Consider the following 16,926-nt stretch of genomic DNA (forward strand, 5'->3'; position numbering starts at 1 on the left):
GTGGCTGACCGTTTGTGAGGCCAGACTCCCAACAAGTCGCGGGGGGACGGACGGATGGACGGACACTGCATATATGCCCCCTTCTCCTTCTCCCTCAGTCTGGTACAGGGGCATGCAGTGGGTGGGAAGGCAGGTGAGGCAGAGCCTCTCCACTGGAGTCCTTTGAAACACGTGTGACATGAGGCAGAGCCTCCCCACTGGAATCCTTCAGAAAGCACAACCACCACTGTGTGATGCACATGGGTTGAGTGTGCTTGAGCACCGCACATGGGGGCGGCTGTGCTTTTTGAAGGATTCCAGTGGGGAGGCTCTGCCTCACCTGCCTCCCCACTCACCACATGACCCTGGTCTCGTAGAAAACATCAGCCCTTTCCCCTGTGGACTTTTCACCAGGGTGACTAGATGACACCTTGTCATCCACCTGATTAGGGAGATGGATGATGTCCATCAGGGCTCTGGCTGTTTCATTGGGCAGTGCTGTGGTCCAATCTGGTCAGTTAAAGTTTTTCCTGCAAAAGGCCTCCCATTAGATAGGGCTTTTGTGCATCCTCCTGGAGCCCATTTAGGTTTTGGCAGTCAACCAGTTGATGACAGGATAGAGTCCGGAATGGCTGAGAAGTGGGCATAACTGCATATCTGGCCTTTGATTGATCAGAGGTTTAGGTTTGTGGGTTCCAGATGTCAGTATAGGTGGAAAGAGAGTTTAATTCAGGTCCAGAGGTTTGGATAATGGAGGTTTCTTCTCTAATCTTGCCTCTGCCGTAGAGCCTCTGCAATATGGGCAATGAACTGTTCTACCTTACAGGGTTGCTTTATTATATGCATGTGTAAATGGCTTTTAAAATTTTCTCGAAGTGGTGAGCGTACTTAAAAATGCAGTTACCCTGCATGTGCCTGATCTTGTCTGCTCTCAGAAGCTAAGCAGGGTCGGGCCTGGTTAGTACTTGGATAGGAGACTGCCTGGGAATTCTGGGTGCTGTAGGCTTATACCATAGTCTTTCAAGACTGAAGGTTGCCAACCACTTAAAAATATTAAACAAGAAATGCAATATTATTTTTTTTCTGAGAGACCCACATGTTAACTTTAATGTCTTTGACTCCTTGGAAGCAGTAGCCGGGCTTCTGTAATGGCCAGTGAAGTGCTCTTTCTCCTTTGTAGTATAATACCTTTGTGTGCAAGTTCCATATACGTTGGGCTTCCCAATACAGTATACTGTTCTCTTTTCAACTGTGCTGCGCTGAAATTTGTCTCTGTGATGTGGCTCCAGTAGTGTTTGCTTCCCTGGTTGCTTATGGGCAGTGCTGTCTTCCCTGTGACTAACCTTCCTTACGGCTTCAGCCATCCTGTTGGGGTCCGATGGTTTCTCAGGGCATTTGGTGGGCCACTGTGAGATACAGGAAACTGGACTAGATGGGCCTTTGGCCCGATCCAGCGGGGCTGTTCTGATGTTCTTATGGTGTTTGGAGGACCAACCTGGCTGGCTGTTAGACCTGGTGCAATCCCTAATCCCCCATCAAGCTGCTTTCCAGGTGCTTAGAAGAACAGCAGGGTGAATGCGTGTAGGGAAGCCAAGAGTGGGCTGTCATGAGGATAGGTGCTGCAAGTCCCTTGCCCCCTTGGAGATCCTGGGGGCAAGAGGGCCCAAGAAAGTCTCTTGCACAGGGGCCTGAACCAACTTGGATCCTTTCGTAGCTCCTGTGATGCCTGTGTGTGCCTGCAAGATTGAGCCAAGTGTCCAGTTGTGGGAGGGTCAGCAGTTTTGGCTGCTGAGGTGCATGAGAGGCACTTCGTTGATTTGCAGAACAAATCGAGTCCAGCAGACCTGCCAGAACAAAAAGATTTTCAGGTTTACATCAGAGCATAAATGGGGAATGATATTTCACACCAGTTTGCTTCTGATTGTGATTCACCGCTTTGAATGCCCAGGAGGGAGATAGAGCAGGATATAAATTTGCCACTGGCACAATCCACTATTTTGATTTTTGCGAACTTCCCAAACCTCTGTCAAGGCATGAAAGACAAAGTTCATGCTTGTGTGTGATAGTTCTGTCAATGGCTTTTACCTTGTTCAGAGGTGCTGCATCTTGAATTGGGGTATACTGGGGATACTACCCCAATTTTCATGTGAAAACACAGGTAAGCAACCTTATTGGCCAAGAGGGCATCCCTCATTGCTAAAGCACCTGCCTTGCAGGTCCCAGATTCAGTCTCTGTGTTGCTACCCCAAAGGATCTTCAGTGCGAGGGCCAGGAAAGACCTCTCCCAGAGACCTTGGAGAACGACTGTCATTCTGAGGAGATGGTCCAGTGGTGTAATCTACTAGGGCAACTTTGTATGTCCAGCTGTGCTCCTTAATACGAGAAGGAGGAGAAGTGGAGAACTCGTAGAAGTGTGGCGCAAGTGATGTACCTGCAGCACCTGTCCTTCTCAAAGGCATTGATGGGCTTAGTGCCAACGGGAGGAAGCCTTGCTGTTTTCTTCTGGGGCCTACAAATCCTTCCGGTTGCTTCTTGCAATCTACCTGTGTTGCTGCTGTGTTACAAGCAAGTTACTGCACTTGCTCCCGGTGTGGAAGAGATTGTCACTCCCGAATCGGCCTTTTCAGCCACACTAGACGCTGTTCCAGATCCACCATTCAGAGCGCGATACCAGAGTCTTTCGAGACTGAAGGTTGCCAACATATGCTGCTGTGTTTGTTCTTGCAGCAGGTGATAAAATAAAAGCCAACCTGCAAAGATGCTGGTGGAGAAATCTGAAACCACAAGTAGTCCATGAACCTCAAGACAGTGCAGGGAAACAACCCTCTTTGGATTTACAAAGGTGAATAGGGTGATGTATTCTAAGAAGACTTTGTATGCAATCTGCTGGGATGTTCTCCTGCTCCCATTCATTTCCCAAGGGATTGTGCCTTTAAGAGCTCACATAAACACCAGTTTGTACTAATCTTATCTATGCAGATAGTCTTCTCATCTTTTGAGAAAGTATCTTGCTCTTAGTACCTTGATCATTACAAACAACACATTTCTCTACTTCCCCCCCCCCCCAACACTTTTTTAAGGCAGTGGAGTTGTTTGGGTGCATTCAATTTCATAATTTTTAAATAATTCTTTTTAGAGCACTCAATCCTCCTACCCCGCCCCTGCTAGGTGTCTTGTATTTTCACTGTGCACATAGGTCTGAGAGGAATTGGTGCTGTGGCTACTTACATCACTGTCACTGATGGTTTTCTCAGTGGGAGAATGGGCTACTGTCATTGGATACTATTATTACTATTATTGATGATGATGATAACAGTTTTATATACCACTTTTCAACAAAAAGTTCACAAAGCGGTTTATAAACAAAGATAACTAAATGGCTCCCTGTCCCAAAAGGGCTCACAATCTAATAAGATGCAACACCAGCAGACAACCACTAGAACAGACACTGCTGGGGTGAGGAGGGCCAGTTACTCTCCCCCTGCTAAATTAAAGAGAGCACCCACTTGAAAAAGGGACTCTTACCCAGTTAGCAGGGATATACATGTACTACCAGGGACATGCGGTGGGTGGGAAGGCAGGTGAGGCAGAGCCTCCCCACCGGAGTCCTTTGAAAAGTGCCACTATGTATGAGGTGTGCAAGCATGTGCACACCTCGCACGCAGTGGCGCTCCATGGGGAGGCTCTGCCTCACCTGCCTTCCCACCTACTTGCACATCTCTGTATACTACATGGTGCTGTGTTCCAAACTTCGTCTTACATAAACTGAAATGTAACTCTTATGAGTGAGCCCTAAGATTCTGAAACTGTTTCCATTTCTATAGTAGACTTCAGTGGGACTTTACTAAAGCCAGCATAATTGAGGACTGCAGGTTGATTGGTTTAATAAATATAAAAGCGTAAAAGGGCCCCATGATAAAAAGGGCCCTTGATGAAGATTAATAGAAAGGAAAGTTTCCTGTGGAGAATGGTTAATAACTAGTTATTTTACCAGCAGGAAACTTCATCCAAAGCCTGCCAACCAAATGCTCAAGACCTGGAAATAAGATGTGTGTGTTTTAATTGACTTGTAGGTTAGATGCTACAGATGCTCACAAGAGCTGGGAGGGCTTCGCAGAGGAAGCATCCAGGATTTTGCTGTAACACTTCCGCAGCTCTGTAGTGGATTGAGTGGAAAAGCTCTTCCATTGCAGCACAAGAATGTTCATGTGTTTCATGTTGGAACTTTGTGAGCCGAGTTCCCCGCACATGGATTTCATTGCAGAAAAAGCTTTCCCTGCTTCCATCTTGCAAAAAACGCAGCCTCCTGACTACATTACTAGGCCTGTGTTGGTTTTTTCCCCTCTTAGTTTTGATCAGTGTGCAAAATAAGCTGTCCTCTGAGTGGAGAAATCGTTGTGGTTTGTGTGTTGTCTGTCCAGGAGACAACAGGAGACTTTGACTTCAGGAGAATGTCCTTAAAATGGATCTTTCTCTTCATTCAGCTTCATGTTACAGGATAATGTCCTCCTGTGATTCATATTGCCTTTTCTCTTTTTGATATCCATTTGCAAGAGGATTCTGGGCTGTGTTTGTATGTTTTCTCGTTTCCCTTAAAACTCATGTTTTTGAGCGAGTGCGTTGAAGATGGAAAAAAAACCCAAATCTGTAAGCAATTATCCTATTATATGGAAGGCAGCTCTATGAAAAGCGTAATTCAGACCAGATGTAGAAATGCATGTGAATTCCAAATTTCAGATGATCTCAACTCCTTCCTCCCCCCCTTTTTTTATTTTCCAAATGTGCTAAAAACTGGATGGAGTCTACAAATGATAAGGCCGAGAAAACCCTGTTTTGGATGCTAAACGGGTTCTGTATCCTCTTCTGGGAAGAGGCAGCTTGTGAAATGTTTGTAGCCATGAGCTGTAAAGTTCAATGCATAAATGTACAGTCTGAAGCTGCTGTCTGGCGGTGTGATTTGTGACTGAAAAAAATACAGCCGCCCATAATGTAGCTTGGAGCGTGTGGACATTAAAATGGGCCTTAAATAATTAAGTGAGGGTTATTTAAGAACTGTGGCGTTGAGTCCCTTGCAGGAAAAACAGCAGTCTTGTTTATGGCACTTGGCTGGCTTCTAACTGCAATCCTGACACTCCAAGCAGAGTTCCACTGAAATTTCTGCAGGTGTCTTGAGGATAGTGTCTTGATCACAAGTGTTGTCGTGTCTGGGGTGTCTTGCTTCTTATGGTGTGCTGTTAATGTACTGTATTAATGTAAGCATTACGGGTTTATGGGGGTGAATTGTTATAAGATGGCTTCTTGGCATCAAGATCTCACTCACAATGTTTGGAAGGGGAGAGCCACTGGAGTTTTAATATTATGATTAAATGCATTGTATTTGCATAGCACTTTCCGTAAGTTTTCAGTGCTCTGTCCTCAAAAAGGACTAAGGTTTTTCCCTGAAATGACCCACCATTCAGGGAAGTGGGAGTGCGCACTGGTGCCAAGGAGCTGGAGAGCATGAGCTGTGAGCAAGAGGCAGGCCCTAGCCCTGGGAAGCTGCCAGTTGCCACGATGAGAGGAACTGGGCTGGGTGAGAGAGGCATACTTAGGCCTTGTTCTGGGTGGGAATGAATATCTAGCTTAAATTCTAGGGTGATGTTGCATTGGTTGCGCTGTTGTGTGTCAGTTCTGACCCTTTCTTTGGCACCTCCCCTTCCCACAAACAAGGAAGCACGTGCCCACGTAATGAATTCTAGATTCTGCTGGAATTGTGCATATGACAGGGACAAACGCTGAAGTCGTGCTTCCTGAGGTGCAGCTTGAGAGCTAGCTTGGTGGTTCTGGTGCATCAATGAGTCTTCTCTTCTGTGATAATCACTACTACCCTGTATGGACTAGCAGAATCTGGGGGATATGTGTGCCTTCCGAGGGGCTTGTGACTTACCCCTGTTCTGATTTAAGTGCATTTTTGCAGGTGCACCCTTGATCTCAAAAAGACCAGCTGATAGAAGGGGAATAGAAGTATTAGGGTGCAGAATGCTTAAAGTTTAATAATTGAAAGTGGACAGGTCCCTGCCCCAAGGAGCTTACAACCTAAATTTTGACAAGGCAAAACAGAGGGAAGGAAAAATATCAATGAATTCCATCTCTTGGGGTAGACCCCAGTGCAGCCGGTCACAGGTAAGATGTCCAGCAATGTCATCCCTGCTGCATCCTTCAGACCAGAAGGCTTTAAATCTCCTTCATTGTTTGGATTAAATGTCCCAGAATGGATTTGAATGCCATTGGATGGGAGAACACAACTTGCATGGCACAGAGCTCAGTGTATGTTTGGTTTCAGTTGGGTCAAGTCCAGCAGAGAGACGGGAAGGCCGTCTGGGAAGGCTGGATCAGGGGAGGCCCCAGTTGTCTGACTCTTGTGGCAACAGGATGTAAACAAGGGAGAAGACCACAGAAGCCAGTGCTATCAAGAAGAGCCAAAGGGACACTGGCTTGGTAGGACTCTGAATGAAAGGATTCAGGAGCAGAGGTGACAGAGAGGGCTGGGCAGGAGGGAGATGTAAGCAGATGTAAGACACATATTCATAGATGGCAAAGCTTTCCTGACTGAGAGCAGCACTCATACTTGTGGAACAGCCTCTGCAGTTTGAACAGAGCAAGAGAGTTTGCAGTGAGTACTTTGCCCCATTTCAGAAAGGATGTTGCAGTTTGTTACAAGAACAGCCTAATGCAATGGCACTCCAGTTTAGAAGAGAAAAAGGCATCTCAAAGGGAGACATGATAGTTAGTTGGCAACCTTCAGTCTCGAAAGACTCTGGTATCGCACTCTGAAAGGTGGTTCTGGAACAGTGTCTAGTGTGGCTGAAAAGGCCAATCCGGGAGTGACAATCCCTTCCACACCGGGAGCAAGTGCAGTCTGTCCCTGGTCTGTCTCCCTGGCTACGGGCCTTCCTTCTTTGCCTCTTTGCCTCAGACTGTTGGCCAAGTGTCTCATCATAAAATTTGTCTTTGGCTTCTGCTGGAGACGACAGAGTCGGTGCATAAGCACTGATGAGAGTGACAGGTCCTGCTGATGACTGGAGCTGCAGGGACAAAATTCTTTCACTTCCCACAGTAGGTGGGATGATGGATTTCAGCAGGGTATTTCTGACCGCAAAGCCAACACCATGTTCCCTGGTTTCGTTTGGTGGTTTTCCCTGCCAGAAGAATGAGAAATTTCGCTCCTTGACCGATCCGGAATCTGGCAGCCTTGTCTCTTGAAGGGCGACGATGTCCATCTGCAGTCTGCTCAGCTCCATGTCGATGACAGCTGTTTTGCGTGCATCGTCTATTGCTTGCAGGTCATCAGAGAAGCCAGGTGTCAGGATAGAAGCCAGGAGACATGATATGATACCTCCTGGAGAGGTAGGTCTTTCTCCCACTCTTAGGGCTAGACCTGTGAGTCACTCAGTGAAATTGACCAGCACAGATTTGGTATGGAAGGAAGTACTTTGCACAGTGCAGAATTGCTTGATAGAATTCACTATCTCAGAATCTCTGGTGGGTGGGACTGGTTGTGTGATGACTGAAGGTAGAATGGAAAGTTCTGAGACACATGTGGGGGATTTTTAAACAGGAGCCCCCCTCCGTCTCTCTTTTGCCTGTGTAATATGTAGAGTAAGTGAAAATGCATAGTACAGCCTCCTCCCATGCCGAATTTCCCTGCCCTTTCATTAGCTCCTGCTTGCAAGGTTGGGAAAACCTGGAGGTGCATAATGTTAATCATGCATTATGGGGTGGGGGCCGCAGGGTGCTGAAATGTTTTGCTGTACGTCTGCCCTTGCTCTTGGGAGAAGAGGACTCTGCATCTGCTGCCCCCCCTTGTCCCATGTGGTGGTCTTTCATAACTCTCATGACCGCAGAGATGAGGCTCAGCGTGCAGCCCTGCTTGGTGACTGAGGACCCTCTGGAACAAGTTATACCTCCTTACAAAAACCACATTACAAGGATAGTGTATGTGAACAGTTGCCTGGGCAACCATACGAGTTTGGCTGGAAGGTGGGGTTCTTCTGGCCAGCTGGAGTAAAATGAACTTTTCAGCAAAAAAAAAAAAAAAAAAAAGATTCCCGGGAAACTTGAGTCATTCCATTTAATGTTTTTCTCCCCTCTTGGAGTCCAGATCAACCATCTTTTCTAGCTGGCAAATGTCTTCCAATTAATTGCGTTTGTTGCTTAAGTGTCCCGTTACCTCATTGCACTGCTGTGGGCACGCAGAACATGAGAGGGTTTGCGACATGGCACGTTCTCAGGCAAAGAAATCAAATTCTGTGCCCTCTTGGAGTGGACCCTGCAATTCCGATGGAAAAACTTGCCCCTCGAGGGGAGTACCTACAGCGCAGACTTCCCCTGGCTACTCAGACACTTGCATTTATGTGAACGAGGCAAAAGGATCTGCAGAGAGGTTTCGGCATCCTGCCAAGCTACAGTTCCCAAGATTCTTTGGGGAGAGGATCTGGGACACTTGCACAGGTATAGAGCTGCTGTAGATTTGTAGGATCTGCAGGCCTGGTTCTTGTGGGAGGCAGGAGTCCGATGCAGGAGTCAGAATTTGCATTAAATTGAAACTTACTGCAAAAGACACAAATGCATCCAGGACCAACCTCTTGTCCTCCACCATTGCCAGTCTTCCTGCAAGCAAGAGAATGTTCTCAACAGTTCAGAGGATGGGGCTGGGGTAAGGTGCATGTTTTGTATATACAGGGTCTGTCCCTGGCAGCATCTCTTGGGAGAGCTGGGGAAGACCCCTGCCTGAGACCCTGGAGAGCCACAGCCTGTCATGTACTACTCGTCATGGGCTGACTCTGAATAAGGGAGCTTCATCTTTCGACAAACGTTCTGTTCCTGCTCAAAAACTTTCCATCTGGCCTTTATATATAAACAGCAGCCCCAGTTATTCCTTCCTACCTCAAATCTTGACCCTTTTGAGACCTTGTTTTGTGGGCAGGTCAAGATCTTCTACCTTCAAGGGTTTCATTCAAAATCATTTGTTCTGAATTATGCTTCTAACCCAGAATAGAGTGACATGCCAACCTCTGTACATCAGGGAACATCCTGTATAGGATTTACTACCTTTTCTTATTTTCAGAAATTATAGTGGAGTATATAGTGGAGTATTGTGTCCAGTTCTGGTCGCCACATCTCAAAAAGGACATAGTGGAGATGGAAAAGGTGCAAAAGAGAGCGACTAAGATGATTACTTAGGGCAGGAGGTCTGGTCTAGAGGGTAGAGCCTCCGTCTGCCTGAAGATAACATCCACAAGGTCGCCAGTTCGAGGCCACCGGCACCGTGCGACCTTGGAGCAGCTGACAAGCTGAAGCCGAGCAATTCCATCTGCTCTGAGCGTGGGAGATGGAGGCCAGAATGTGAAGCCAGATTGGAATGAAACACCTTGATTGTAGTCGTTCTTGAAAGAAAGAACCTGGGTCCCGTTAGGGAGAAGGGCGGGATAAAAATAAAGTTTTATTATTATTTTATTATTATTTGAAATTGTAAAAATCCCTATTTAATAGGGATTTAATAAAAGCCTGCCTATGTAAACCGCCTTGAATAAAGTCTTGAATAAAGACCAAGAAAGGCGGTATATAAATACCTATTATTATTATTATTATTATTATTATTATTATTATTATTATTATTATTATTATTATTATTATTATTATTATTATTATTATTATTACTACTGGGCTGGGGCACCTTCCTTATGAGGAAAGGCTACGGTGTTTGGGCCTCTTCAGCCTAGAAAAGAGGCGCCTCAGGAGGGACATGACTGAGACATACAAAATTATGCAGGGGATGGACAGAGTGGATAGGGAGATGCTCTTTACACTCACATAACACCAGAATCAGGGGACATCCACTAAAATTGAGTGTTGGGAGGGTTAGGACAGACAAAAAAAAAATTTCTTTACTCAGCGTGTGGTCGGTCTGTGGAACTCCCTGCCGCAGGATGTGGTGATGGCATCTGGCCTGGATGCCTTTAAAAAGGGATTGGACAAGTTTCTGGAGGAAAAATCCATTACGGGTTACAAGCCATGATGTGTATGTGCAACCTCCTGATTTTAGAAGTGGGCTATGTCAGAATGCCAGTGCAAGGGAGGGCACCAGGAAGCAGGTCTCTTGTTATCTGGTATGCTCCCTGGGGCATTTGGTGGGCCGCTGTGAGATACAGGAAGCTGGACTAGATGGGTCTATGGCCTGATCCAGTGGGGCTGTTCTTATGTTCTTATACTGCTTTGGTCATGTTCAAATACCTCTGGTCATGTTCAGAGTGCCTCTCTTAATGTATAGAAAGTGCTGGAGCCTCTGGAATCTACTATGTCTGTGATGAGGACAGTATTGACCCCAACAGGTGTTGTGCTGTCACCTGTGCTGTTATCTGGTCTGAGAGGTAGGACCAGATGGTTGATCAGCAAGTTGGCAAGTGGTAATTTAACCGTGCGGAGGAGAAGAATCACTGGGGGGCTGTGATGGACTAGATGGGCCTATGATGGGCCTAAGCTGGACTAGATGGGCCTATGGCCTGATCCAGTGGGGCTGTTCTTATGTTCTTATGTGGGATGAGAGCTCCCTCCACTGCTTTCTCTTTCACATCTGTGATGCAGCAGTGGCAGTGAAGGAAAGGCTGGCCTTGCTTTGTGCAAGGCCTTTTATAGGCCTTGAGCTATTGCAAGACCTTCATTCATTCATACAAGTTCACCTTTAATATATTCATTTATGTAAACTTATGTAAATTTATTCAAATTTTAAATGTAGATTAATTCTTCCCCCCCCCCCGGCCTCCGACACAGTGTCAGAGAGCTGATGTGGCCCTCCTTCCAAAAACTTTGGACACCCCTGGTCTAGAAGGCCTCAGGAAGAGAGAGGCCACATGAGGGAACTGGAGAGAAAGTTTCAGTTTTGTTGCAAACTTTTGTGTGATTCAGGATGCTGAGGAGAGGACAAAACCGAACAGTCCTAGGTCTGACTGAATTAGGGTGAAAACTTGAACAGTACTTACCGACCTGGGAGAAAGCACCACTGAACACACTGGGACTTACTGTTGAGTGTATACACACAGGGTTGTGGTGTAGAGGCTGCCTGCAGCTTCGTCTGAGTTGTGTGTGCTGGACTTTTCCAAGGGGTTATAAGCAGTAAACCCCCCCCCCCAAGGGAGAGAAGAAGACTGCTCCCTGCTGCCCTTCTCCCATATTCCAGCCGTGCTCATCACAGGCTGGTGAGAATCCACAATGAAGCCTCTCCTTGCTTGCTTTGGGGATTGTGGTGGTGGTGTCGTGTGGGGTCTTTTTCCCACTGTGCCCAAGCAGAGGGCAGAAGGGCTGGTAACAGATGTCTGCCTGGTGGCTCCAGGAAATCTCTGCCAGAAGGTAGTTCATGCTGCTTTTCCTTGTGGTGTGGTGTGGAGCCTTTTGGTCAAGGGTCATTTTGGTCATTTAAGTGATATTTTTGTGCCTTGGAGGACGGAGCAGGGCCCCCTTGCAGCGGGAGGTTGCATCACTTGTGGAGAGGACGGTGTGAGTGCTTGGATGACCTGTTTCTGCTTCTGCTTCAGGAGAAGGAAGTCAGCCCAGCATCCATGGCAGAGAGCTAGGAGGAGCCCCAGATGCTGGCTCGAAGGCTGCAGGAGTGGATCCCCCCTTCCCTGCAAAGCAATCAGCTCCATCTTCTGCTTGGCTTGTCCTTCTCCTTCCCAAGGAGATTGCTGGGTCAGCAGAGGGTGGCCATTGACTTTACTCAAGGAAAGTTGGGTGGTGCTTATATTTTTTTGCCATGGTTGTTTCTCAGAAAAAGCAAAAGTGGAATGAGGACATTTTGGCATGAGCGTGGAGTAAATAGCCCTTGCTTCAAACAATCGCCTTCAGATGAATTCTTTTCAAAGAACGTTCCCAGGAACACAGAGCCAAATTCTTTCACCGCATAACTGTGTGGCTTTTTCCGCTGACATTTACAGCCCAGATGTCTCTTCTGTCGACTTCTCTCCCTCCTCCCCTTACAAAGGCTGCACTGGGATGCTTTGGAGCGTCAGCCCTCCTAGTGTCCTTCAAAGGTGTAATGTGTAACTTTTCTTATTTGCTGTTTTTCAAGTCGATGCACCCTGCCTGGCAGGCTGCTGCGGACCCAGCCCACCTCTGACCCGTTCTCTGTGATGCTGTCGGGCAACCAGAGACTGTGTTGTAAGGGAAGGTACCAGGTACCAGAATTGGGGGCCACCTAGTGAAGGTGACTGGCAGGAGTCTCGGGACTGACAGAAGGAAGGGTGTCTTCCTGCGGGCTGAGTGGTAGAGCCATGCTTTGCAAGCAGGCAATCCCAAGGTCCGTTCCTGGCAGCATTTCGAGGTAGGGCTGGGAAGGTCACCCCAAGAGCTGCTGCCAGTCTGTGTAGTCAGTACTGAGCTAGACAGACCAATAGCCTGACTCAGTCTTCCTCTACTCCTCAAGCCTAGGACCTGTTCACCCCGTTGGGTAGCAGCTTTCCACCATCTAGGGCTGAAGAGGTCTTTTCCAACCCTGCAGCTGGGGATTATAAGAACATAAGAAGAGCCCCACTGGATCAGGCCATAGGCCCATCTAGTCCAGCTTCCTGTATCTCACAGCGGCCCACCAAATGCCCCAGGGAGCACACCAGATAACAAGAGACCTGCAAGGCTTCCTGGGAATTTTAGTTAAGAACATAAGAACAGCCCCACTGGATCAGGCCATAGGCCCATCTAGTCCAGCTTCCTGTATCTCACAGCGGCTCACCAAATGCCCCAGGGAGCACACCAGATAACAAGAGACCTGCAAGGCTTCCTGGGAATTGTAGTTTAAGAACATAAGAACAGCCCCACTGGATCAGGCCATAGGTCCATCTAGTCCAGCTTCCTGTATCTCACAGCGGCCCACCAAATGCCCCAGGGAGCACACCAGATAACAAGAGACCTCATCCTGGTGCCCTCCCTTGCATCTGGCCTTCTGACATAGCCCATTTCTAAAATCAGGAGGTTGTGCATACACATCATGGCTTGTACACTGGGACCTTCTGTGTGGTCACCACTGTGAGCAAAGGGGAAGTTGTGAATGGCAATGAGGGGATGGGGTGTGAGGAGCTTTGGGGAGGCTTCATGCTTCTGATGCAACCCACGGCCAGCAGCTCAGGAACGGAATGCAGAGGCTCAGCTTTGAAAGATGCCACATGAGAATGAGGCTGACCTGCTATTTGTGCCTGTAGTTGCAGCAAGTCCCAGGGAAACAAGGTTCCTAAACTTAGTCTGAAACAGGAAGCACAAGGCAACTTTGGCCTTGCATCAGCACTTGCGGTCTCTCTGACTAGCAGTCCTGACCAGATTCTTCTGTAATCCCCCGGGATCAAGCGAACATTTTTCCATGGAGGGAAGGAAATGTTCTGGGTAGTGTGTGGTAATTACATGCCCAGCATCTCCTTTTGCAAAATCAATCTGCGCAGTTCGCAATGGATTCAAGATTGCGAAACCCTCCGAAGCTCTCCTAACTCTCTTTGTGTGCGTGTCCCGTCCAGGCACTCTGGATTGCTCATGGCTTTTGTTGTGTGACACAACAAGGGGATCTCGCTAAGGGGGAGCAAAGGCTCGGTCAAAGAGCACCGAAGACTCTTCCGAGTTATTTCAGGTGGCTCCTAATGAGGATGAGGAATGGAAAATCTTTGCTACAGTGTTTAGGAGTCTTGTGGGAAAGATTCCTTCCCTCCGCTCCACTGCCTCCCCAACCAGAAGCTCCAGTTCTCCTTCTCTTGGTAAAATTTACATCTTTCAGCCACATCTCAGGAGGGCATGCAGTATATGGCCAGTTCATTCATGTTGCTCGGGTATATTTTGTACTGGTGATAAACTGCTCTAAAGAAAGTTAAATTTTTCTAGTTAATTTTTAACCAATGGACATACTTTCAAAATGGTGGCAAGTGTGAGGTTGCAGAATAAAGGAGCACAGCATAGAGAAGGTAGAAAGGTAGAGCAGGGCCTTCAAGCAGTGGGCATTAGTTGTGGGGTGGGGGGCTAATGAAAGCATCGGTTTGTGGGTGGGTTTGTCTAGTTTAGACCTCAGAGAAGCAAAATTCCAGAAGGATTCTTCCATCTGGGGGGTGTGTGTGTGTGTGAGAGAGAGAGAGAGAGAGAGAGAGAGAATTCTTTTCTATATCTTTGGGACATACCCAGGCAATTAATAAAGCAGGCTCCAACCATATTTTAGCTTTTGTGGGATAGCCCCCAGAGCCTTGATTCAAAGGCAGAAGTATGGCATCCACTCCCAGTGTAATTCAGGATGAGGGAGGGACGTGGCTCTCCAGATGTTTGCTGTTGACTTTTCCGGAAGTGAAAGCAGATGTGTGCTTGAATGCCTTTGGGGGAAATCAGAATAAAAAAACTGTTTGGAGGTGAAGCTTTGCCCGCAGCAGGGTTGGGGGGAGATCCTTGCCAGAGATCCCAGGTGCCATTGCGAGTTGCAGAGAAGGCATTGCTGGCAAGATGGACCGACTGCCTGAGTCGGTATAAGACAATTTTACTTATTCAAGGGTGAGGCAGTTGAACAGAATGTTCTCATCTGAATTGCTACAAACGTGGAAATTGTTCTCTCCAGGGTGTTCTACTAATTCTTTTCTGGGTTGGGTGATGGTTAGAGATGGGTTTTCAGTGATAACAAAATTAAAAAAAAATAGCACTGCTTCTTGCACTTCTCATTTTTGTCAAAAAATGAAATCTGCAAAAAAATAGAACCCAAAAAAGCACAACTCTAGTAACATTTTTGAGCGTCTGTAGTGGGGAGGGGAAATCTATGTTTCAAGAAGATCTTTTCTCTGTCTGTGAACACTGTTCTCTGGGTGGATTTCTTCTTATTGGCTCCCACAAATGATGCCTTTTGGATCCAGCCAGAGTCCATCTGGTCCAGCCTGCTGCTTCCCCATTCTGGCTTCTGGTAAGCCCACAGGCAGGAGGACATTGATAGAAGAGCTCTTGTCCTCCTCTCCTGAGTATTGGGAGAGTTAGGGCAGACAAAAGAAAATATTTCTTTACTCGGCATGTAGTTGGTCTGTGGAACGCCTTGCCACAGGATGTGCTGATGGCATTGGGCCTGGATACCTTTAAAAGGGGATTGGACAAATTTCTGGAGGAAAATTCCATCAGGGTTACAAGCTATGATATGTATGTGCAACCTCCTGATTTTAGAAATGGGCTGTCAGAATGCCAATTGCAAGGGAGGGCACCAGGATGCAGGTCTCTTGTTGTCTTGTGTGCTCCCTGGGGCATTTGGTGGGCCGCTGTGAGATCCAGGAAGCTGGACTAGATGGGCCTATGGCCTGATCCAGTGGGGCTGTTCTTATGTTCTTAACTACAATTCCCAGGAGGCCTTGCAGGTCTCTTGTTATCTGGTGTGCTCCCTGGGGCATTTGGTGAGCCACTGTGAGATACAGGAAGCTGGACTAGATGGGCCCTTGGCCTGATTCAACCGGGCTCTTCTTATACTCTTTGGATAGAGAAGGTCCTTGGCGTCTCCAGATGTGTCTGGGAAACACTCATCCGCAGTAGAGATTTAGAGAGCTACTGCCAGTCCGTGTTGCCAGTCCTGGGCTAGCCGGACCACTGTAGCAGCTTCCTATGTAACTAGAGATAAATGCCTTTTTAACATCTCACTTCCCATTTTACTTTGCCTTAGATGGGGAAAAATGCTTAGGCAGGCAGCAAACCTCTGTTGAAGTTACCATAGCAAAATTCCAAGTGCCTCTGACTTTCCCAAGAAGGGTGTTTTTAGTTCTTGTGTTTCTTGATCTGCCTCTTTTTGTTCTGCAAAGCTCTTTTGATTCATTAATTCCTAATTGCCTAATTACAACTCTTTGGTATTAACCAGAGCTCCTGGATCTCTTGCAGAGCTTTTGATCCATTGATCTTGAAATGAGAGGCTTGGAACATGTAAGGAGGACTTGTGGGTTGCTGGTAATTGCCCAGAGGCTCTAGTTCTGCAGTCTTAGAGATGCCAAAGGCTGTGGTAGAAAAGTGCAGCTTGCCTGTGACTGTACAATGTCCAAATGCAGGTAGAGGATCACAGCTGAATGTACCTCTGTAGGAAACCCATTTCTTGCATGTAGAAAATGAGCATATTGGTGATAAGTAATTTTACTTAACCTTTTTCCTAATATGCTGGCTTTCCATATGCAGGGAGGGTTGATGTGCAGGTGCAAGTAGAGGGGCAGTATTGGGGTAGATGGATAATATTCTGGCATTTAAACTTTTTAACCTTCACAAAATCCTTTCTGCAACAACTTCTCTCCCAGGGAACCCTTTGGTGCTTGGAAAGAGAATTCTGTGGCATGTGTAATGTGCAGCTCCTCATGTAAACTGCTGGACTGGCCTATTGGGTTCCATCTGTGCTTCCCATGAACTGAGCATGTGTGCTAGGAAAAACCCAAGGGCACATCCAAAATAGGGGGCATGTCGGCTTGATGTGCCTGGCCCCAGGACTTGCAGGGGAAACTCTAGCTTTTATGCTGGGCTGAATAAAGAAACCTTCCCAGAGTTTGGTTAGACAGAGTTTGAGGCTGCATAGATGCTTTTCCTCAAGACTTTGGAACATCACCAAGCTTGCACACCAGTCTCTAGAACCTTAAATGAATCCCTTTTTTCCCCCCTTTTGCTGTCTGTGATTGAGTGATCTCCAGGACTTGGACTTATCAGATATATTTTAGGTGATACGCAACTTTATTTTGTCTGAAAAATGGGGACCTTTTCTCTATGCTATATTAAACTTGGCCTGATATACCTTTTAAGAGGCAGTAGATTTCCTGAATATCTCATTCTAGTTCAATAAAAAGAGTAAAACGGCACAACTAGCTCTCCCATTAAAATCAATGGCGATTGATACAATTGAACTGGATTGTTAGGCATGAAGAATGAGGGTTTTCAGAACATAAGAACAGCCCCACAGGA

General features: G+C 47.0%; 1 protein-coding gene across 1 annotated transcript in view; it reads left to right on the plus strand.

Moving 5' to 3' along the window:
- Positions 1-16,926, plus strand: part of FRMD6 (FERM domain containing 6) — a 68,606-nt gene that overhangs the window by 583 nt on the left and 51,097 nt on the right. The window lies entirely within an intron of this gene.

Source organism: Tiliqua scincoides, chromosome 1, assembly GCF_035046505.1.
Source record: "Tiliqua scincoides isolate rTilSci1 chromosome 1, rTilSci1.hap2, whole genome shotgun sequence".
Lineage (NCBI taxonomy): Eukaryota > Metazoa > Chordata > Lepidosauria > Squamata > Scincidae > Tiliqua > Tiliqua scincoides.